Genomic DNA, 24,912 nt, shown 5'->3' with positions numbered 1-24,912 from the left:
CAAGCATGGCAAACTGAGATGGTGGGGGGCCACCAAAAAGCAGATGGACTGATTAGTGGATGCACTAAATGTGGTGGCCAATGAGACCACAGCCAACATATTCATTACAACATTTTACATAAATAAGTGGAAGGGGAGAGTATGAGCTTCTCTAAACTTTTACAACAGACACACAGGGCATCTTTAATGCCAGAGATGAATACGACTGCTTGTTCGTAATTGGGGGGGGGGATTTAAATGTAGCTGCAGCAGCACAAGTGCCACTGGTGCTGTAGTAATTGAGAACTGTTTACTGCACACTGGAACATCAGGAATGAAAACAAAGCTTCTTTACAAGGTCCTGCAGTAGAGTAGGGGGTCAACAGAACCACAATAGTAACCATGGTTTCTCTTAGTGTGTTAAATCTCACAACGATTTACTACGGTGTGTGAAATTTGGAGGGAAAAAGGGACTTCCCCAGACAGAGCCCTATCTAGTGGTAGAAGGGGAGTTTGAGGCAAAGGAGATGGTGTTTTTAAAGTAACAACACGCTCCATTCATCCATCTACTTATCCTGTTCAATTCATGATGCCATCTCAGTGTACAGGGTGAAGTATACTGAGTGTGATTTAGTAAAGACAACCAATCTTTGGAATCTACCACACTGCCCTACAGAGATACACATTTCTTACTGGAGAGCAACAAAATGAATCTCCAAAAACCCATTACTTCAGGAGCGTAAAACATTTCCTCAGAAACGTCTTCATAAAATGAACCTGAAACAACGTAATGAGAAACCCTTAACACCACAAATAAAAACTTCCTTACACAGCCATCAAAGAACAGTTTAATGTTTTAAACAGAATTGTCAGTGTCAACAAGATACAAAGGGTGCATCTGAAATTGCATACTTGTTTGCTATGTAGTAGGGGAAATGTACTGTAGTACATACAGTGAGCAGTACGTCCCAGTCCTCACTATGAAAGTGACAGTAGGCGAATGGTACCCGGATGAGGTACTACATTCTGCTGAATTTCAAAATGTATAACCAATGGAGTGGCCTTGTGGGATAGTGAAGTATCCATCGGTTACACTGGAGTGGCCTTGTGGGATAGTGAAGTATCCATCGGTTACACTGGAATGGCCTTATGACATGAACTTTTTCAATAATTTGTGCTACAGTAGCTCTCCTGTGGGATCAGACCAGATGGGCTGGTCTTCTCCCCACGTGTATCACTGAGCCTGTTGCTGGGTCACCAGTTGACCTTCCTTGGACCACTTTTGGTTGGTACTGAAGACTGCATAATAAAAGCACCACAAAATACCTGCTGTTTTGGAGATGCTCTGACCCAGTCGTCTAGCTATCACAATTTGACCTTTGTCAATATCGTTCAGATCCCTAAGCTTGTCTATTTTTCCTGCTTCCAACACAACTCCAAAAACTGACTGTTCACTTACCTAACATATAGTGGCACCCTTGACAGGAACGGTGCATGGTGTAAATGTTCACAATGCAACTGCCCCGGACACAATTTGAGATTCAACTTGGGATACATCTTCATCATATTTGCAGTGGTGAAATCCGATTTATTAATGTAGAAAAAATGAGTTCAATAACTTTGCCTTATTAATATTGCTACGCAACTGGTGTTAATGTTTCCGGGGTCATTATGCTTGCAGCGCATTTTCATTTTGTTTCAGCTTTTTCTTTTGTTTGTGTTTTTTAATTTGCAACGCAATTTCATTTTGTTTCAGCTTTTTCTTTTGTTTGTGTTTTTTAATTTGCAACGCAATTTCATTTTGTTTCTGCCTTTTCTTTTGTTTATGTTTTGTCTCTAGGGGCCACCGTAATTCAGGCCTACAAGCAAGTCTTTAGTTTTATTTTGTTGTTTAAGACATATTCACCTGGATACTCTATTCACCATCACCCATCTCCCATTATCCAGTTATATCGAACTCCTCATCGGGTCAGAATACCTGAAGTCAGACTGCGACCGTGGTTACAGCCATGTCTCACGTGGGTTGGAGACATGTTCAGCGATGCATCGCATCGTGTCATGTCAAATCAGACTGCATTGCGATAACGGTGAATTGTACTGTATCACATCGCAATAGTAGTTGCTTCATATGCATCTATAATGTATCAGGTCATTGGCAATGTGCCAAGACGTATATCACATCATCTAAGCGATGCACATCCCTAGTGTATACAGATTATATATAGAGTATATTATTCCTGTGTGTGTGCGCACATGTGCGCATATATAAAGATGTGAAGAGACGAATTCTCTCTACTGATTGTATAACACAATCCTCCCTGCCCCCTCCATCGCCAAAAGTGCCATTCCTCCATGCAGTGTCACTTGTCACATCTGTCCCAGGCAGACACCCCCGCAGGATGATATTAACCGAGACGTTACTCCAACGTGACAGCGCGACTCCTGTGTAATGTGTCACACCACATGAGCAGGGCAGCTCGGTTTACCCCGAATCTGGGTTAGCAGAAATTAATAGCGAACCATGACGGCCAGCATGGAGAGCGGGACACACTGATGGCAGTTCCCACGCTCGGGGGGGTCGGATTTGGCAGGAGCCCAGCAGAGCGCTCTGATGGCCCACTTTAGCATATTTATTTTCGGGTTCAGCCTCTTATGTGATCAGGCTGATTTCAGAAGCAGGTAATGCGGCTGCTGCTGTACTGGATCTCGTCAGGGATACCCAGGTTCAGGCTGTTATCACAGAGGTTAATTCTCACTTCGCAATGAAAGCCTGTCAATACACAAGCAGTTTGTCCAGTAGGACAAGCAAACCTCTGGAGCACCAAGCTCCATGAAACAGATTAATGAAAGCTTGGGGGGAACTCAGACCCCCCCCAGTTCTCTAGGGGTGCAGTTTAAATGGCTGATCCTGAGCTTAGACCCCAAGCTTCATTCTCAACTGTGTGTCAAAGGCAAGACGGATGTATACGCAAAAAGAAGCGTTCCAATGTACTCATGCAAATGGCTGGAAATGGCAGAAGTGTGCAATTTTCCTGAAAAACAATGAAACCCAACAGAAAGAACACAAGGTGTTAAAAAGCAGTCCAAAGTCATTTCATATACATAGTCGGTAATTTTCATAGATTTGTATTGATTATAAACGTCGCCTCAGGGGCACAGGGCAATTTCATTTGAAATTTTACCACAAGCTCAATAGATTAATTAGTTTTAATTAATTCAGTCAATGACGTATTGATTGGCTATATGATATGTGCTAGTGATCGCGTCACCAAACACATGAGCCTATTGGATGGTTCCTGGAAATACTGGGGTGACTTTAAGAGGTTTTGAAATGGCTAAGAAGCCAGTTTCACAGCATATTATCATAATTTTACAGCAACATCATTTTCTTTGACTGCCTAAGATTTTTTGCACAATACTGTACAAATGAATGATGAGACGCTGAACATCTGAGGTTATAATATGGTTGATAAAAATGAGATACGACACATGGAAAGGACCAGCTGGCCAGTAGAAGCAGAACATGATTCAACCTCCTGAAAGCCTTCATTGGCTGGTTACGCCATAAGGTTCATCATCCCAGTCGATGAGACTAATGAGGAGACAGAGGAACCTGTGAACATCTGCATTCACTGTGCCAATAAGGGACCTCAAATCACTACACTCAACGCCAACAAAGGGAAACTAAATATTATACAAGGACAAGGAGTGGAATGCGGCCCAGAAACAATTACAGTTTAACGAGCTGTCCTCACACGTTGCCTCGGAAATGGGCAGATCGCCATGGAAATGAGAGGAAAACGTTGGGCCTCTGCACGCCAGATGATGACACAAATTAGAGTATCGGCACTGCTAATTACCTAGGTAGAGTGGGGTGACGTGACCAGAGAAGAGACGATGCCATTACACTCCTAACTTGTTGTTGGTCAGAGAAATCTCCAGAGAAGAAACTCAACGGATCCAATAATAATTGAATTTTAGAGTCAGCGATCAGCCCGCCATAAGAACTGGATCTTTGCGCAATGGTGTCGTTTCCAACCCACTCTGCAGTTTCAGTCGCATTAAAAATTGAGGTGCACCGATCTCACTTCCTCACTGCCATTATGATCCTGATATCTTAACAGAGGGTATCGGTCGATATGAGTACCGATCCAACACCAGATCTCTTTTTAAACTACATGAAAAAAATGAAATATACATGAAAAAATGTATGATAAAAACACTTAATTTGGCTACTAGAAACTTACATAACATTCTGTTCCACTTTGTTTGTACATCTTGTTTTAAGCATTTTTAAAGCATTTGCAGTTCATTTGCAATATCTTCCAAAGGAGGATATGCAAGTGTCAAACGCTAAAAATGCCCCGCAATTTCTCTCTCACTGGCAACAGCATCACTTGTGCTTCGTTGCAATAGCAGCCCCCCTGTATCACAAGCTGCAGCGAATGCGCAACACAGCCAAAGCTAGTGACTCGCAAACCATCCATTTCTTTTTTCATATGCAGTATTGCATGCGGTTTGTTTAGTGGGATTTTCCACCAAATGCTACATCCACCTCACAAAATTTTGTTTTTACAAATATTGCAAATCGCTGTGCTACTAGTTGTTGTTTCAAGTGTAAAATGCTTCCAGATTTCAGACATGGTTGTTAGTTTTTTTTACAAACATGCAAGTCCGCATTTGCTATCGTCACCCTCTTTTTTGACGTTGTTACGCTCCCTGTACTGCGAAGGGTATGCGCATGATGTCACAGCAGGCGGAAGTCACTGTGCTCACACCCACTGAGTGGCAAAAAAACTGAGTGGCAGTGTTAGCGTTCAGCCTGAATGCCACAAAAATGCATCTAAAATGGGAAATGGCTTAAGGGCGATTGACGCTATGAATCGATTTAACAAGAAATAGGAGCTTTTTACAGCCTGTCAAAAACTAAAGTATCGGACATGGATCGGTCACATATGGCCGATACCGGATCTGTCTAATAGGTATGGATTGGTGTCAATCCCGAATATCGGATCAGTGCACCTCAAATTAAACCAAAATAGATCAGACGAGAACTTGTTTAATCTGTCCACCTGGTGGACAATACTCAATATGCTGAAGCCCTCCAAACTGCATGGCAAGCTAGATAGCCATCTAAAAATGCTAATCATACTGTCTAGCTGTATTACTCTAAAGCCGTACACAAGCTCATGGATTCTGTATGGGAATAATTAAGTAACAAAGAAAAATTTCACATCAGACAACCCCAGCCAGGATAAGCAACCGGAAGATAGATGGATGGAATCATGTCACAGACAAAATGAACATGACCCCGCATAAACACCCTCCCTGTCAGTAGCTAGCCTTAAGCACTGCTGACAGATTCCCTGCAGTTCCGTTTCAGTAACCTCTACTGCAAAACAGGGTGACAGTGGCAGAAAATGCTCATGAATAATTAATTGCACGATAATTAAAATGAGGTCGATAATTTTTCTGGCCGCGATAATTTTCATTTGCATGCTTGTTTGTTTTCCTCGTGTCTCTCTCTACTAAATGGGAATATCGGCTGTTTTTAGCAAACCGGCTCACGGAGATGCTGCAGCGAACGCTTTCAAACAATGTTGTGAAAATACGCTGTATAAATAAAATTTAATATTTAGGTACAGTATTATAATGTATTATATAGCGTATTTTAATTATACACAGTTCAGTCATTTAATTTGTACAGTACTGTAATTTGAAAAGTGTTTGAAACGATTGTACTATATTTTGCAACGGACGCTGTCCGTTTTATTACCCATTATTCATGTAAGAAATATACACGCGTCAGACTGAGACAAAGAGAAAAATCGGTTATGATGATCATCCAATTATAATTATCAATTTCGCCCAGGCAGACATGTTCACTATAAGCGGTAAGTAAAATGTGGCAATAAATTATATGAAATGTAAGTATAAATATGTCGGATTTGCCCAATTTCTGACTTTTTAGGACAGAATGTTATATCAGGTATGTGCAGATTAACAAAAACCCCAGAACTTTAGAGTACATTTATAAGACGACTTTATAAAGAGCTGGCTGGTTCGTGGCTGGGCAGGTTAGGACTAGGGCTGGACAATAATTCGATATCAATATATATCGCGATATATTTTTTTTCGATAACGGTGATACGATTTTTAAACACATTTCCGATATTTCGATATACATTTACATGTATCACAAGTGCTAAACAGCGCGTATTCAAATCGCATTTGCATGGTAATTTGCTGAACAACGCAGCTGTGAAACGTGATCCAGGTAAAACTTTTTTAGACAGCATAAATAATATTGAAGCATTTGTTTAAGCAGACTGTTAAAAGCAAAAGCAACAAAGCATTTTAGACTTTGTAAAGAAACCATAGTAACCACGTGTATGATACTTTTCAGAGCTGCGTCAGAGGGAAATGACTCGTGAATTTAATTTTGACACTGGTTAGCTTTTTGTGAAAACGAACTACAGTACACCCCGCAGGTTTTTTGTGATTTTGTGAGCGATCTTTGTGTTTTCAATGTTGGAGAATATAATTAAAGGTTTGTATCAAGAAACGACGGTGGTTTTTATTGTTTACTGGTAAATCTCTGCTGTTAGTTGGTGGTATGCCTTTTGTTAGCCAACATGTATGTCGGGGCCGGCTCTACGCTGGGGCAACGCCCCCTTAAGCAAACGTCCTGCCCCCTTAAATCAAACTTTTAGAAGTTGAGGAAGAAAATAATAATTACCCACAAACTGAATATGGACAAGATTTACTACAGTAGCTGAAAAATCCACTGAAAAAGGCACAAACGAGATGATAAGTTTCACTTCTTGTTCGCTCTTTCCCTCCGCGTTCTGTTTGTGCGCGGGCTCACGCAGCACTCGGCAGATCCCCCACTCACCCTCCCCCCAGCTAAACATCCAATCACTGTTAGTATGCAAATGAGCCAGTTTCTCAGTAGGCAGGGCAAAGCGAAATGAGCTGCGTGATTGCGGAAGGTTTGGAGGAAACAGCAATCTCTCTCGTCAAAATCATAGTGATTAGTGAGATCATGGTTCGAATTATTTTTGTCTGTTTGGGGGGGGTCTTGATCGGGGGGTACTGTACCCCCCAGTACCCCCCGATCACGACCCCCCCCAAATAGACAAAAATAGCAGTTTTGGGGGGGGGGGTATTAACATTTTTCTTGTTATTTTTTTTTTTTTTTAAGAAAGAACCTCACCTTGTAGGAAAATTTTATGTAAAACGATTTTAGACACCCCTAGTGTGGATCGTACCATTTGAACCACCTTGGCGCTAGAAGCAGCTTAGCCAGTCGGTTACGTCATTCATTCTCATTGAGCGACTTGTTCGTTGTGATTTCAAGATTCTTTATTCGTCACATACATAGTTATAACAAGTACAACATGTAGTGAAATGAACCCTGACCGATCCTATTTTTCAGTTTTATATTTCAAGACTCGGTGAATTGATTTTTTCTTTTTCATAACTTAGCCTACCCTTTTTAGTTTTGGTAATATTGGCAATAGTGAAAAGTGTTTTGTTGGGTTCAAATATGTTTGATATAGGCCATCCAATTAAGGTAAATGTCTTGTTTTTAATCTGATGAGGAATATTTTATTTTATTTTTTGTTTTACTTTTCAGTTTTCCCCCTGTGGGATTGCCACCTTACTGTGGTCAGGGGCTTTGCGTGCCTCAGTGACCCTAAGAGCTACACCAGCAGAAGCTTAGCCTTCAGGTGGGACACCCAAGTTGGACAGGTCTTAGGGCAGAGGCCTGACAAAGTGCAATCCAATTACATGACAAAAACAGTTATCCAGAGCACCACCCCACCCCTTTCCCGCCTTTGTCGCCACCATGTGCCCCCTTCACATTTCTGTCTGCCCCCTCATATATGCATGTCTAGAACCGGCCCCGATGTATGTACATATTTATAGCATGCCGATCGCGTAAAACAAATCGCGGCAATGCCAAAAACCCGTGCATGTACATTCTCAGTTATTAACGCACATAAATACATTTCAAGCACATGCTAATATATTGCTGCCATATTGGTTTTCGGTTATCTCGATCATCGGTTATCTCGACGCTTTTTGGCAACCCCCTAGGCCGGCGACATAACCGGGTTCGACTGTATATGAATAATCAGCCTGTTCTAGTTTAAATGGAAATATATTATTGTTAATAAGCTGAGTCTGAGAGTTTTATTTATTTGATAGTTTATTTCACATTTCTTGTTTGTAAAGGCTAAATACAAAAAAAAAGTGAACCTTTTTTTTTTTGTACTGTTTTTATTTTAAAAAAAAATTATATAATTTTAATAGGAGGAGCCTGGAGGTATTATAGACTTTGCAAATTCAGTTTGCAGACAACCATTGTGCGTGTCCTCGGCAGTTTTTTCCTGAGGCTTTTTAATATTACCCATATCGATATCGGAATTATATCGTATCGACCAAAATTAAGAAATATATCGTGATATAAATTTTTGCCATATCGTCCAGGCCTAGTTAGGACACCACACCGGTAATGAGAAGGTGGTCAGATCCCAGGGTTGGCAGAGTGATGTCACCACTGCCTGAGTGAGGCCCTGACCCCAAGCACTCCAGGGACTGTCTGACACCGTTTTCCATTGTGCGTTGCTTTGGATAAAGGCATCTGCTATATAAATAAATGTAACAGTTTATTAGAATCTTCACTCTGTTTGTGATCGCTTACGACAAAAGTGTCTGCTAAATAAAATAAATGTAACGTAATACCTTTAAAAAATTCTTAAAATAATTTGATTGAAAAAAATACAGCACGTCCCGACCTAGGGCATTTTGGCGACCTTGGCCTGACCTTTTCTGTTAATGTGAACGGTCACAAAAATAGACGGCTGCATTTCTGAGAAATGCTTATCCTGCATTGGAGTGAGACATGGCGGACACCAACAACGGCATTAAAAAGACACGGCTACATGCCCCGTCACAGGAGAGAGCCCTCCTGTGCCGTTTACTCCCACACCGCTGCTGCCTCTCACAGCCCCGGCTCAGCAGAAGGACGCCAGTACACATGGTCATGCAGAAAAATCTGCCCCTCAGAGCAGTGATTCTCAACTGCTGGGTCATCTAGTAGGTCATGGAACCATTTTCCATGGTTTTGTGAACTGTGTGTTTAGAGCTGGGCGATATGGCCTAAAAATAAAATCTCCGATTTTTTTCACAATAAATCCGATTTTCCCCTCCCCTACTCAAAATCAAACTACAGATGACAAATAAATGGTTCAAAACCAGTTTTAACTTTATTTTGATTTTTTTTTGCTTTAGAGTTAAAGTGCAATCTGACAAGCCGAAAAAGATGCTTGTGAGATGGCAAACCACACCATTGTAAACACTTTTAGAAAACTTGTAAAAAGTTTTAGCATGTTAATGAATCCCGGCTTTTCCACAGTATGTATGGGCACCATGTCTTATCATATGGCACACCGTTCGAAAACGTGTCAGGGACCGTTGCTTGCTTAACTTTGGATGTTGTGCTGGTGCTGTGGGTATTTTCATTTCGCTTGGAGCTGCACTTCTCCCACTCCGCTGTGTGCCTCTGCTTTAGGTGCTGGAATAAATTTGTCGTGATGCTTCCTTTGGTTGCAACAGTTTTTAAACAGACTTTGCAATGTTCAAGGACTTGTTTGGTCTGTGTCCGACGGCGGAAACCAGAACCATTGCCATGTTGTTTGTGAATCCACTACAGTGATTGGGTGCGGCACCCTAATTTACCCGTGAAGAACGGTGCGTCGGATTGTCTGTCACTTCGATAAAAACTTCACTGTATTTTTCAGTCTGCTCAGATTGTGTCATTCTGGTATGACATTCAAGTTGGAATCTCCATATCAAAAATGTATATTTAGCTGGTCTTTTATTCTCATGTATATTTCACTGTTGCAAGAGATAAACATGTTGAAATGTAATCGAGAGACAGTGTTTTCAGCTCCAGTATTTCTGCTCGACACTTAAATGTGCCGTTTTTCTATGGCGGGGGAAGATACCGCATAAACACCCTCCCTCGCTACCCTTAGGCACTGCTGACAGATCACCTGCAGTTCTGTTTCAATAACCTCTAATGCAAGTCAGGGTGACGATGACAGAAAATGCTCATGAAGACAGAATTCCAACCTGCCATGCCACATAGAGTCTTGTCATCCCCATAAGCCATAATCATCATCATTATCATCATCATCTTCATCCTGCTACCCCAAGGTTCTGTGCCATAACGACATCTTACGGTTGTATGTGAAGAAACACACTGACCTGCATCAAGGTACTTGTGCCATGAGATCAGTTTGCCATGTACCAATATGTAAAAAGACAGTATCAATGCCTCCAGTATTGTGCAAATGGGTGGGAATCGACTACAGTGGTGTCTTAATGGTTAGGGAAGCGCACATGTAATTGAAAGATTGCTGGTTCAAATCCCCGACCGGCAAAGCAACACTGAGGTACCCTGAGCAAAGGTCCGGCCCCAAGCACTACTCCCCGGGCGCTGAATTAGCTGCCCCCTGCTGTGTCACATATGGGTTAAATGCAGAAAACACATTTTGTTGTTGCACACTGTGTGCTGTGATGTGTCAACAATGACCACTGATCACCAAACTCTAAAAAAAAATAATAATAATAATTCTAAAAGCAAAGGCCATTGTCATCTCCCCTCAGACATACAGAAAACTGAACACACTATACATAATACAGCAAATCACATATTATATTGGATTGGATTTATGAACTATGACCCTACAGAGGAGAGTGAGGACTGCAGAAAGATCGAGGTCTCTCTGTTGCAGACATTTACACGTCATGCTACATCCGCAAAGGCACCAGCATTGTGGACGACCCCACACACCCCTCCCACACCATCTTCTCCTCCTTCCGCCTGGCAGAAGGTTCCATAGTATACGAGTCTTCAGTGCCAGGATAGGAAACAGTTTCTTCCTTCAGGCCGTCAGACTTCAGAATCAGAACCGAATCACAGACTATATTTCATATACCATTATATACTGCATACTCTCTATCCTGCTGCTACTATTGTTTGCATTTTTATTTATTTATCATTTATTGCTGTCTTGCTGCTAGAATACAGTATATGTCATAATACTGTATCTGCAATAATACTGTTCATTGAAATATCCATTCAAACCAGCATGGTTACTACTGCCGACTGCACTGTATGCTGTCTTGTCCTGTAACTGCACTTGTGTAGTATCGCGTTGTTTCTGTCCTTTAGTTTTTTTGTGCACATTGGTCCTGGAGGAATGTTTCCTTTCACTGTATACTGTGTGTATGGATGAAGTGACAGACAAACCTACTTGGATTGACTGGTACCATTTATAATAAAGATCCCACACAAAAAAAAAAGATATGGGAAAAAGACAACAGACTAGGGATAAAAACACGATTCTTAGCAGATATTCCTGGGATCTCAGGCTCCCGATGTCCCCCCGTGCTCCTTGGGCAGGGTCACACCAGACTAATGGTGTGACGTCCGCAGTGTAAACTGCATGGAGCTCTCCACCTGCTCTCCGCGAGGTGCCAGGAACACAGAGCCATCTGCTCTGGTCCCCGGAGCTCAGCGCGGCTGGCCGGAGAGAAGAGGCCAAGAGAGGCTCCCTCGTTCCTCCGCTCTTACATAACCCTCTACATGTACCACCTACATCCTGTCCTGTGAGTCCCAAGCCCTGTGCCCTGTACTAGGCTCCAGCCCCCCCGCCACGAATCTGTATAGAAGCAGCATTTGTAAGATGTACTGACACCTTGGCAGACGGAAAATTTATTTCATCTTCAAAACTAAGTCCAAGTCTGTGGCTGGCCAAAGCCAACTGTGGGGGCAATGTGTAGCTCAGTGGGTTAGGATGCCCCGGACTGGAAGGTTGCCAGCAGAGTGATGTCACCATTGAGCCCTTGGGCATGGCCCTCAGCCCCCAGCTCCTGGGGCACTCCATGCTGATTGACCATGTGCTGTGACCCCCAAACTTGCTCGCACCCACGTCTGTGCGTCTCATGGAGAATAAGACGGGGCAGGCGAAAAGTCGGGATCTCCATAGTGATCAATAAAGTATCAATATTGTATGAACTAGTGATGCTCCTCGCTTTACAAACGTTCAACTATACCACTGTGTGACTATAGTGATGCACATTCAGTAGTCAGAGAATGTCGACCTGTTCCCGGTCTAACGGTATGCTGTGCGATACTTTCAACCGATGCCAGGCGAGGGCATTCACACGGTCCTGCTTCCAGTCTCTGCAGCCATAGTGAGTGTAAACATCTCATATGGTGTTTAACAACAGATCGGACGCTTTTGTATTTAACCACATTTTCCCAAGCACAGCATGTCCGCTAAACACACGTGTGCCTTAATCATATTCATAATACAATATTTTCATCTTATATGTTCCACAGATGGGCGGCGTGGTGGTTAGTGCTGCTGCCTCACAGCAAGAATGTCCTGGGTTGGGTCCCGGCTCCTTTCTGTGTGGAGTTCGCAGGCTCTCCCCATGTTGCTGTGGGTTTTTGCTGGGGGCCCCGGTCCCCCCCCGCGACCCCAGTTGGGATTAAGTGGTTTCAGAAAATGGATGGTTGGATGGATGTTCCCCAGAATGTAATGCCATCGCAAGTTAAGGAGCATCTGTATAATAAATGTTTCACCCAGTGCCTCTAGAGCTGTGTTTTACAGACCAATGAAAAATAAGCAACTGAAAACAGAACAAGTAATTATGATTAAAGAACCTGCAGAAAGACTCTAATTAGAGGCAGCATGTGATAGAGGCAGAGCGAGGCATTCCCCAGAGGACCCAAGACATTTCAACGTGAAGCACCTGCACAAAAATACGACCCTCAAAATGGCAACATGGAACTCAGACGGAGGGGTAAAGCCATGAATCACAGGCAGTACTAGAAGTCACCAAAAATACACCACTTTATATAGCGACCCTCTATGAACCCGCTGCCAAAAGAGCAAGTTGGTGCCACAAGTTTCCGAACCCCCTACACTGTCAGCTCTGCTCGTCATGGCAGGCAGCCTCTGACCTTTGACTGTCCATTAACTATGAAACATCAAACCAGTAACCAGATCATTTCAGCATAAGGAGATATACTCATACATATCTATATCAATTAAATAAGCTGGGTTGACTTAAACTGTAAGATAAACTAATGGGAAAACACAATGGCTGAGGGAAGAGAAAAACAATATACAGTGGTACCTCGGTTCTCAAACTTAATCCGTTCCGGACTCCAGATCGAATCCTAAAAAGTTCGAGTTCTGATCGAATTTTTCCCATAAGAAGTAATGGAAAACCAATTAATTGGTTCCCGGCCCCCCAGAATTACACCAAAATATGTTATTTTCATTTTTTTTAAGCATTTAAACACAAAATGAACAGGATAAAACAAGAAGAGCATTTTTTTCTTAATGGCTTCCAAAACGATAAAGATATTATCCCAACATTACTCCTGTCCTGCCCTGATAGTCCGCTCATTCCGTGTGTCACGCCCCCTCGTTAACCTCGTGTGGGATCCCCATGTGATCAGCCGTTTCTGGTTGTTGTCATTAGTCCTCTGTATTAAGTCCGCGTTTCAGTTTGTTTCCCCAGTTCGATCATTGGGTGCGTTCGACTTGCTTACAGCGCTGGCTTAAAGCAACGCATTCTGATCGTGACGCAACGCATTACGGTTAGATGCATTGCGACCTCTCACCCGGCTGCACAAACTGGAACCGCCTCCGTGACGACACACCTTTGCCCTTATTGGCTGAAGAGTTTAGTTACACGCATGACGTTTGAATCCCAGGCATTTCCGATGCGTAATCTGCTATTTCTTCCGAATATCACGTAAAGCAGTGAGAACTGGTTTTCAGTTAATTTACCTGGTAAAATTAAGTTTAAATAAATGACAAATGCTCTAACAGTACACGCAAGTTAGTGGTTTATTTATTGTTAGTTACTGTAATGTTGCGCTGCTTTATTTGGTCAATCGTCCAGTCTGTGAAGAAGGCATTCAAGTAAGAATTGCATTGTATTATGACTCATTTCCTGGCGCGTACAATTTATATTAGATCAGCGTTCACGGTTCAACTTCTGATATTCAGATAGAGTTCTAGGTCAAACTGGTTTGTTCGACTTCCAAGAAATTCGATTTCTAGTGAGTTTGAGAACCGAGGTAGATTTGTATATTTATTACATGAATATAAGGTAATAGAATGGACAGTGTCTATTTCCTGAATTTTACGGACTCTTTCAAAATACAGTACAGCTGTTCAAAATGCTTTTCAAATTACAGTACTATACAAATGAAACACAGTACTGTACATATTAAATCACTGAACTGTATAACTCAAATATGCTATAATACAGTGCAGGTTTCTTTGCTGCATCCTGTTGGCTCATTTTTTGATAGTTAATCAAAATCAAAAGCTTTCTTCAGTCTATATTTTTGATTGAGAGAAAATGACTCTTTTTCCGTGGATACAGCATTAGCCTCAGGTAACTAGCCAGAAGCAGACTGGTTACCACAAGGGAAAATAGGCAGATTAAAGTAAATCCCATATGTTGTGATGTATAAAACCACAAAATGGACACTTTAAACGGACAACCTGAATAATATAAATGAATTCTTTAAACAGTATCTGTACAGGAATGATTCTATCCCAAGCGTTTTGATCCATATCAGCGATTGATCACTATAACCATGATCACTATAAGCAGTTTCCATTGTGTGTGCGTGTGTGTGTGTATAATTTCAGCACATCACAAAGAAAACATGCAATTACAACTAGGGATGCACTGATACCATTTTTTTCAGACTGAGTATGAGTACCGATGCTCACTTTCTCGAACTCACTGATACCAATACCTAGGGCTGGGTAATATCACATCGATATTATATTGTGCATGCACAACAATCACCAGGGCTTCAGATGACGGCGAAACATTTGGCCGGGGGGCAGCTTTTCAGTACTTTACGGACGTTTATTTAAAAGAAACACCCTTTTAATGCAATTGATGTTGAAAAATACTGTTTTATAATTAAATTCTATTTTATAAAAGTGCTATAGTCCTATGTGTATGCTGCAAGCACACCACCCAGCCTCGAACCCATGACCTTTGAGGTGTAAAGTGACGTGTTACCTGCTGTCCTGCCCTTCGTTTGTTTTTAAATTATTGGTCTTAATAGTAGTAGTTGCTGTAATAGTGGGATAACCTTCTGGGAATATTGGGAAATCTGGACACTTTGAACATTTCCATACATTAATCGTAAAGTTCAGTACACGTTCCTCGAAGGAAAAATTGTTAGCTGGGACAAAGCAAGGCGCTTAATTTTTTGCTGGAAAAGAAATGTGAAAGCCTGAAAAAAAAAACGGATATACAGACAATCCAAAGTAGTGCTGTATGAACCCCAATTTCATACCTCCTCTTCATACTTTAGTAGAGCAAAACAGTCTGCAGTCCACTATGCTTTGATTTTGTTGTTAACTTTGAAGTATTTCCACACCGTAGACATTCTGTCCCATTTATTTTGCACTGCTGATACATCCTTACGCGGTATCAGTTACAGATGCATCGGCATATTGCCATGACGATGAGTACGAGAACGTGAGCACGGTATTAGACCCACACCCTCATTACAACAATAGTTCCTAGATGATAATGGTTCATTATCTGGGGTTATAATGACTGTTTGTTAGATCTGCTTTGATCTTGTTTATCGCACCCATTTTATGACAGATAGGGACCCTCATGGGAGAACCTCGAAGCAGCTTCACTCCAGATCACCCACACACACACACACGGCACTGAGCCTCGTAAAAAGCCTTCAGAGATAAATCAGCAGCGCTTTGGCACTCGCCCAGCTCATTCCATCTGCCTCTGTCCCCTTCTGACCATGAAGAGAAAGTACCTGGATCGTAAAGCAACAAAACCAGCGAGAGGAAGCAGGCCACTGACGGAAGAGGCTTGGCTTCCTGTGCACTGATGCACTTACAGGACACTCCCTGCTGATGACTGAGATACCAGGCAACCAGGAAAACCTCTGAGAGATAGACAGGGGGGTGAGGGGGGGGGGGCATAGGACCAGCAAGACCAGCAAAACAGAACATGACGCAACAAACTTAATGAAGTGGTTTGTCTGTGAACCATCCCATCTTTGAAAGCCCTGCTGTCATTGTTCCGCATTCTGAGGTTCTTGGCCTAGCTGATCTGACTGCATTACCTCACTCTCTTTTGAAGTAAAGTGAGCATCGGTACTCATACTCAGTCTGAAAAAAATGGTATCAGTGCATCCCTAGTTGTAACTGCATGTTTTCTTTGTGATGTGCTGAAATTACACATACACACAGACAGTGGAAATCGCTTATAGTGATCATGGTTATAGTCAGACATGGCCAAGACAGTTCAACGCTGGCACACGTTGCTCCAAGAACCAAAAATCTTAAACGTCATCTGGTGGCGTGTAATTTGGAGGGTTATAGCTCTGTGCCCCTGTGAGTTGTGGGTTCGAATCCTATAGCAGCCAGACATCACTGTTGGGGCCTTGAATAAAGCCCTAATGCCCAACTGCTCCCTAATCCCCACTGACCCTGTGCTCTAAATCAGCTATATAATATGCAGGTGTAACATGGAAAGCAAGATGGGATATGCAAAAACTACCCAATTTCCCCACAGGGATAAATTAAATACTGCTATTCTATTCAAGAATAGAATGATGGAACTTTGTGTCAATTCCTTTTAAATTATTATCCTCTAACAGCTTCCAAACGCTCCAAAGACCGTAAGAGTGGCTCAGATTGGAGTCATTTTAATTCATTATAACCCTTTCAACCATTAACATTTTTGTTCCCCCTGCCAAAAACCATTGCCTTTCACAAGCCAGGCTGCCCCCGGGAATTCTATGTATTCAAATAAAGCAATCAGTACTAGCAGAAAGGCTTTCATAGACTCAGAAGGGGTGCAACACCAACATTCTTGTTAAAAAGAGATCCTACAAAAAAGAAAAGAACACAAACAAGAACCGTGTGCCAGAAAAAAATTCAGACTGACAGTTTCATATCTCAGCAGCTGGAACCCAGGGCATACCCTGAGATACCGTGGTACAAATAATATGGACAAATCAGGAAAGCTATTCCGAGGACAGAAGTAGCACAAAGGCGAACAGCGGGATAAGAGCGGGCCAAAAAGCAGCAGCGGCAAAGACGTCAAAGCCACTTGGACCCGCTCTCTTTATCAGAATATCTACCAAGGTTCAGCCGTGTAGGTAGGCTCTCATAGCAGAGGATGACATGCTGTTGGAGGTGATACAATAGCTATTTTTAGACCGGAGGCATTGAATCAAAAGATAAACATTGTAAGTCATGTGACACCGCAGGATGGGGTGAGGGAGTTATGCAGGGGAGAGGGGTGATATGATGAAGGATGCAGGAGAGACATTTTGTGTAAGTAAAGCTCCCACAAGCACAAATTTGGATCCTTAAATTTGAGAAAGCGTTTGATCTTTGAAGTCAATAAATAGCGAAAGCTATAATGAACAAGGAGAAAGACATCTGTCCTTGATGCTGGATGGTGACATCGTTGGCACTTCCTGTGTCTGAGGTGGCCTAAAGCAGGCCAGCTAATAGCTACCGTTTTACATGGGGCACTTTTGCAGAGGATAGGGGCACAGAGAAAGGCACCAGTGATTTCATTTCACAGGACAATACGGAGTGGATTCAACTGAAAAGAAACAAGAACAAACCGAAAAAAAATTCATACACTCATCAAAATGCTAAAAACCACTGACACAAACACGCGACGATAAAGACAATGCATACTAAAGAAAGTCACTTAAACATTCAAAAATAAAGCTGAGCTTCATCTTCAGAGAGAACAGAAACACTAAAACATATCACAGGGTGATAAGGCAGGAACTTCTACCCATTTAGAGTTATGCATGTGCACCCGTGCCGTTCCAGTCGGAGGTGAGGTGCCACACAGTGATGCTCCACTGAGGCTGCCTCACACCTCAAGCACTGCGGGCGTGAATCAGGCCCCAACTCTGTATCTGCAGAGCCTCTGTGCTAAAACGCATTTAGCTGGTGTCTATGTATGTGTGTGGGTACGTGTCCCGTGACAGGCTTCCTGTTAAACGTATAACCCAGTTTGTGCCCCAGGGCATGATGGGAGAGGCTCAATTGCACCACAACTCCACTAAAGGTGAGCAATTAATGGATGGAGGACCAAACTGTTACAGCTAAAATGAAGCCGTTATCAGAGACAGGCAAAACAAAATACCGGGCAGTAGTGGTATTTTGAGGGAGCCCCCGCGCTGTGTACAGTATAGCAGTCTGTCAGATTTCCTGCAACCACAACTAGTTAAAGCCAAAATAAAAATGCAAAGCAGAACTGTATTCCCCAGGCATTAAAAAACTCTAGGAAGCTCAATCATCTAATTTTTTTCTTGCAACATACTCTCTAAACAGAGTTACACAGAACCCCCCAGTGCACACAAAGCCACAGCTGTACACATTACATGCATGTATGTTGCATGCGTTCCATGTGTTATAACTCAGGCAGAACTGTAGCTTGACACCTCCACTGCTACATACCTGAATCCCACTCCCAGCTCTGGGGCTGTCGAGTCTGTATGTCCTACAAGTTAGGTGGAATAGACCGTGGTGTATGTGCGTCTGTGCCAGCGTGTGCCCTGTGACGGACTCGCATCCCCTCCAGGGTATTCCCCTGCCCTTCCCTGCACTAGACAGACCTAATGGTATGGAACACTGATGGACATTACAAAAACCCGCCCCCAAAGCCCATTCACCAATCAGCAGTGTACTAAGAATCACATGACCACGAGACTCCCCAATCTCTGTTGTTCAACAGGTGGTTCTAATAAGGCCCACGCAAATTTGGTTTAAAAAAATGAATGTGAAAAATATGCTTTGACCAAATAATCCAATATGCCTTTGCACTGTACCGACTACTGTAATCTATGAAGATGCTCTAGATAAGATCTACTTAATTTCAATCAATACCAACGAAAGGCAAAAGAAACTAAGAAAACCCATGCTTGTCAAAACGCATTAGCATAATTTACAGAAAAGGATCGACTGACATTTTAAAGTTATTAGAATTTTACTGCAATGGAGAGACTAAGTTTAGCAAACCAAAATGAATAACCTTAGAATTTCAGTTTAATAAGCATATAACTTCACACTCTGTTCCCTCCATTCAGGTTAACATTCTACTTGTTGTGTAAAACTGGTTATGGTTATAGGGGGCATCAGTCCCAAATTCCTAATATTTTAACTCGCTTATTATTATTATTATTATTATTATTATTATTATTATTATTATACATATCCATCCATCCATGCAGGTTATACAGCTTTTAAATTTGGCACATTTTTTTATTTGCCGCGACACAAAATCATCTCCAGTCACTCTTAACAGCGGGACCATGTCATCAATATCATTAATGCGGTTACGATCGTATTCAGTACACAAATGCACTATCCCAATCCTTTCCATTAGGAAGTCTGATTTCATTTTGATAGCATTCTTACAATTAAAGTTTGCGACGACCTAAAAACAATTAAACTAACGAATAAACAAATAAATAAAATAGATACAAAGTTCAAGCCGCTTAAACTAATTAAAGCAACATACGGAAATATATTATCTGATACTGAAGTACTATTAAATTCACAATCGTGAGAAACTCATTTTAAGTGATGCTAAACCAGTGATACTGAGCAGTGTTTTTTTTTTTTAAATAAAGAAATTAAATTAACATTCTAATAATAATGACAACCAGTCAACTGCATATCCTTAATAGCTGCAAGATGTTACTAAGCGCGGAATACGTGCTGTTGATACTGGTCTAACGAAACCATACTTTAGCTAAATAAAACTATTTTTCTACAGCCCCCGTCGCCCCCTGAAATTGGGAGCAGGGTACCTGAGGCTCACCTCGGACTCATAATACTGCGTAAACTGGATCAGCGATCGCTGCAATTGCAGACGAACAGTCCTAAATTACACTAAACACTGGGGAAATACGGGCTATTTTTATCGCTTTTTTCTGCCAAAACTAAATCATAAATCCACACAGAGATTTAGATTAATCAGGACACACAGTAGCGAATATATTGCAGATTGTGTTCGAGGGCGAAAAAAAGAAACGAAAGAATCAGCGATCGACATTGTATATAACTTTACCTTTGCATGCGGCTTTGAAGGCGATCTTCTGCGGGAAATAACAATAGACCCCGGGGTCTCTTCTAGCAACTGGGCGCCGTCCCTTTTTAACGCTACGCAGGCATTGCAGTTATATTACCACACGTTACAGTACATTTCATGCAATAGCAAATGCTGCGCTGAAAAAGCCTTGCGCAGTGTATATATGTATGTAAGTCAGATCAGCTGTGCGAACGGAGAGACGCCATTTGTGCGAGTTTACGAGCTGGAAACGGCTTGGAAGGAATCGGCCAGTTTGCTATTCTGGGAGGGGGGGAATAAAATATCACCGGGAGCGCCCCTCTTTGGCCAAGGAGCGTTACTGGCAACGCTGCCTTTTATTGAATTAGGTGCTGATCGGATGGATCGGACGGGATGCCCGAAAGGTCAGCAGTACGTGTACTTGCTTTCTTAGTCCCCAGAAAAAATTAAGATATAATCAAAATAAAACATACGCGCGATTTATCAATACATTGGTATCATCTTGTGGCACTATTATAGAAAAAGTATTGAAGCTTCATTTAAAAATATAAGAAACAGTTCACTTGTGGGGGAGACACGGTCGTGCAGTGGTTAGCACTGTTGCCTTGGTCTCTGGCGTGGCTCCATGCTTCAGCATGGTGCTTCCTTCATAATCCAAACACCAAATTGCCTGTTTTATGAGTTTACCTATAGACCCAGACCCCCAGCCATTCTGAATAGGATAAGCAGTTACAGAAAACGCATGCGCTGAATTTCATTATGTGGCATGTCATTTTATGTTTTGAGGTTGTTATGATTATTGTTATACATCCATCTTTTAATATTAGAGCAAATTCAGCAGGGGAGTCCATGGCAAGACTGAAGTCCAAGTTTCCACTGCCAATGGGAGCAACACGTACAACATGGCCAGCAGATCAAGTCCCCACGGCAAATTAAACAGGACTGATGTACTGCCCTCTCCTGGACAATGCCTGCCATGACTGCTGTAATGTGGGTCACAGACGGAATCCTGCAGCACTGCATTTCATTCCCACCAGTGGGGTTGCCGCAGGTGATAATTTTATTTGGGGTAGTGGGGTCAGTATCAAGATTCAAAACCTAGTCTGTGTCAAAGGAGGCTACAAAGTTTGCTGCAATATACTACTGACATACTGTTATACCAAATACATGCTGTGCGTGACAAAGCAGCACATTCCCCTCCCTGAATAAGATAAGTCAAACTTTCCCAAGACCCTGCTCCTTTAGCCTTACAGTTTACACCACACAAAGTCCAAACTTTCAACTGCAGACCTTTAGTGAGGAGCAACAGAATGTTTAAGCCTCACAGTTTGGTTACTGAAGTTCTTAGGAAATTTGTTCTGATTTGTGCAATAAGAGACTTTTCCAAGAACAATAGCATTCACCAACCTTGGGAACAATCAGGCCATTTTAACTGTCTATACTGTATATATAATACTCTCCCAAAGTCTTAGGCAGTCAAACAAAATGTTTAAGGCTATTTTCCTGAGTAGTAGTGTATATTTGTGCATAAAAACACATTAACAATGAACATATGCCACTTAAGAGTAACATAATAAAATATAATGAATTTCTTCCATGTTCTGAAGTTAATGATATCTTGATAGACAGCTACATGAACACCCCTCTTGTTAATTTTCAACACTATCTTAAATAATTAATTAACTTGATTAGCTTATAACCCAATGAGGTATTGAGTAGCTAAGCAAGGTGAGGTAAATACATTGGAGTATTGGATGGTTGCTACAAATCCAGGGGTGATTTTATGAGATGTTTGGAAATGGCTAAGCTGACACTTTGACATATTATTATTGTTTTAAACCAACATGACACTGTACTGTGTGTGTGTGTGTGTGTGTGTGTGTATGTGTGTGTGTGTAAAAAGTGTAAATATAGCTAATACCTAGCAGTACTTGCACCTCTCACATCAGTCACATATAGGACATTCTGCATTCAGGCTCTGAAATCAGTATTCTGAGGTGCTGGAGTTTATCTCCGTGCTGCATCCACCCTGTGTGTGATGTGAATTTACATTGTTTCACAGGAGGAGGTATAATTCACCCGAACTGCAGTGAAAATTGTTCCAGCCACAGTGGATCCCTGCCGAACTTGTGTGAACAATTACCATGCAGCATTTCATCATTTCAGTTCCCCTACACCTGATTACTGTAGCATGAGGCCATATGACAGCCTAGCAAAGAAGTAGAGACACTACCAAATCAGAATCGTTGACTTCCTGTTAGTTACAGGATTAATTTCAAGATTTTGTTTTCAAAGCTTCAAATGACCTGGCCCCCACATACCTGTCTGACCCCTTAGTCCCTTATTCTCCAACTAGATCAGTTGATAAATCAGTTTTATTTGTTCCACGGACAGATCTGAAAACGAAAGGGGAATCGGGCCTTTTCTGAGCTCGGGCCCAAAGTTTGAAACAGTCTTCCTCTGTCTATTAGGTCGGCTTCCTTATACCAGGGTTATTCAAATCACAGTACTCAAGGGCAGAGTCCTGCTCATTTAAGAACATAAGAACTATACAAAGGAGCCAGGTGTGAAGCCCCTGAGGCCAATTAGAATCGGTAACTATTTGTGTATTTATTTTTTATATGTATGTTTAATTATCAATTTCTGTGTCAGATTTGTTTGCTTTGTGGTGACATGTTATGTTTCTTTTTCTATTTGATATGTTTTTGATGTTGTCAGAAATGTACAGCACTTTGATCAGCTGGGGCTGTTTTTAAATGTGCTACATCAATGACTTGACAAAGACATTAATTTTTGGAAAAATTACATCCTTCTGTCACTTAGACATAGGCTAATAGTGCTAGCTAGCTAACTTGTCCGATAACGTGAGGTAGTTCAAGACCTAACAAATCAAAACATAGGAAGCTAGTAAAAACGGAACTAGTGGTGATTTAAACCCCTATGTTTCAGTGTAACTTTGTAGCGTTGAAATTTAACAGTAGACCCTTCTTTACACACACCGTTTATTAATTAAAAGTTACAGTATGTTAGCATATATTTCGATGTACTGTTAGCTAACTAACTGGCTTTGTGGATGTGGTCGTCATCCTAGGTAGACAGGTATTAGTGCTAATCAAAAGATTCAGCATTGCTGCTGTCTCATTGCTAATCCAAAACACACCTTTAGTAAAATTGTCTCTTTCAGATAGAGGTAGTTAGTTGACAAGCCACAGCACGGCAAGCTAGTTAAAACATATGGCTTTGGTAGTTAATCAGAATCCAGACTCTTTGTGTGGTTTGTGCACTTTACCTGTATGTGCCCTCCCATGATGGCGGGGGGGGGGGGGGGGGGGGTGGAGCTCCGAAAGGCAGGTACCCAGGGGCCTCACAGGATCATGATGCGGTCCTGGTCATGTGTGGCTCACACCCCAGCAGTCACTGGTCGGGGCAATTCACTGTGACATGATAATTACTTTTGGGCCGGGAGAAGATGCTCATGCCATTCATTCTCAAAAGGCAACATAATTGAGTCTCCTGCATGATTTTTCCCCATTGAATGCGTCAGTTTCAGTGGCTGTGACTGAGACTTTGTGTTAGCTGGGAATGAATCAGAATGCAGACCCCAAATTTCAGTCATCGTCGGCAGGGATAGGTCTCACTTTGGGTCAGAAGTAGATAAAAGTGTGTCATCTTGATAAAACATGGTGTGATTGGGCCACTCTGGTCTCTGTGGGAAATTAGTGTGTCCAAAAGCAGGAGGGGAGGTAATGGACATCTCTGTCTCTCTCTGGCACCGCCGTGGAGAATAAATTAAGTGAATATGAGCAATTTGTGACCACAGCCACATTAGGGTTGTTACAGAGTCAATGAATCCCATGAATACTTAAGCGCACCCCAAAAACTGGAGGGTAAGGAATGAATATTTCCACTCAACCCTATCAAATGCTTTTACTGTGTCAAAAGAGAGATTCTGTCACAATAAGAGAACATTCAGTGCGCACAGCCTATGTAATGTTAACCATTTGTTGTTTTTTGTATTTTGGTGATGTGTAACCCTGTGTTTGTGATGTGGCAGATAGAGTGATGTTACCACCGAGCCCTTGAACAAGGCCCTTAACCACAGTAGCCCCAGGGACACTGTTTGACCCTCCTCTCTGATCCTCACTTGTACGTCCCTTTGCACAACACATCTGTTAAATAAATGTAATGCATTATGGGTGGAGGTTCACCAACTCTGCTTGTTTGTACCTCTGACTGATCTTTCGTTAAATATGAAAAATAATTTGGCTGAATTTGCGTCTTCATATCCATTGTTGGCGTGTAAATAACCCCTCAGGTGAAGATGCTGCATAGCTTTCAGAACCAGAGAGGCACTATTTTAGGAGGAAGGTACAGATTATGGTGTAGTTTACAGTACTTGCATGCTGCTGATGAATGATCAGTATAGTTATTGAGCCAGTGATGGATAGTGAGAATGGGCAAGGTTGACCTCTGCTCAGGTTAAATGGAGCAGGATGGCATTCAGTGCACTTCATTGTTTAGGCCTCCCATACCCCAGAACATTCATTGTTTGCATGACAAATTAAACAAGATGTTAAATCATAACAATATACAAATAATTTAATGATAGACAAGAAAAGATACAATGATATGTAAATCTTTGTTATGTTATGGTTACATATGAAACACAAAATATTTTCTGATGGGAAGCATGATATTTAGAAAATAAACAATACTGCCCCC

General features: G+C 41.8%; 1 protein-coding gene and 1 long non-coding RNA gene across 3 annotated transcripts in view; one reads left to right on the top strand and one right to left on the bottom strand.

The window, feature by feature from the left end:
- rnf144ab (ring finger protein 144ab) overlaps positions 1-20,491 on the bottom strand; it is a 28,882-nt gene extending 8,391 nt beyond the window's left edge. Inside the window, exon 1 of one of the 2 annotated variants that reach the window (XM_023824883.2) lies at positions 20,191-20,491. The gene's annotated coding sequence lies outside the window, so the exon portion shown is untranslated. Of the gene's footprint in view, positions 1-18,575; positions 18,700-20,190 lie in introns of those variants that run through there. The other variant, XM_023824884.2, reaches the window with a different exon arrangement.
- On the top strand, positions 20,413-21,782 carry LOC111850701 (uncharacterized). The gene is made up of 2 exons (XR_002839861.2): positions 20,413-20,594; positions 21,018-21,782. It is a non-coding gene; the product is annotated as an uncharacterized lncRNA (long non-coding RNA).
- The last annotated feature ends 3,130 nt before the right edge of the window (positions 21,783-24,912 follow it).

This window comes from Paramormyrops kingsleyae, chromosome 19 (genome assembly GCF_048594095.1).
Source record: "Paramormyrops kingsleyae isolate MSU_618 chromosome 19, PKINGS_0.4, whole genome shotgun sequence".
NCBI classification, from domain to species: Eukaryota; Metazoa; Chordata; class Actinopteri; order Osteoglossiformes; family Mormyridae; genus Paramormyrops; species Paramormyrops kingsleyae.
This window is presented reverse-complemented; position numbering and strand designations above follow the sequence as displayed.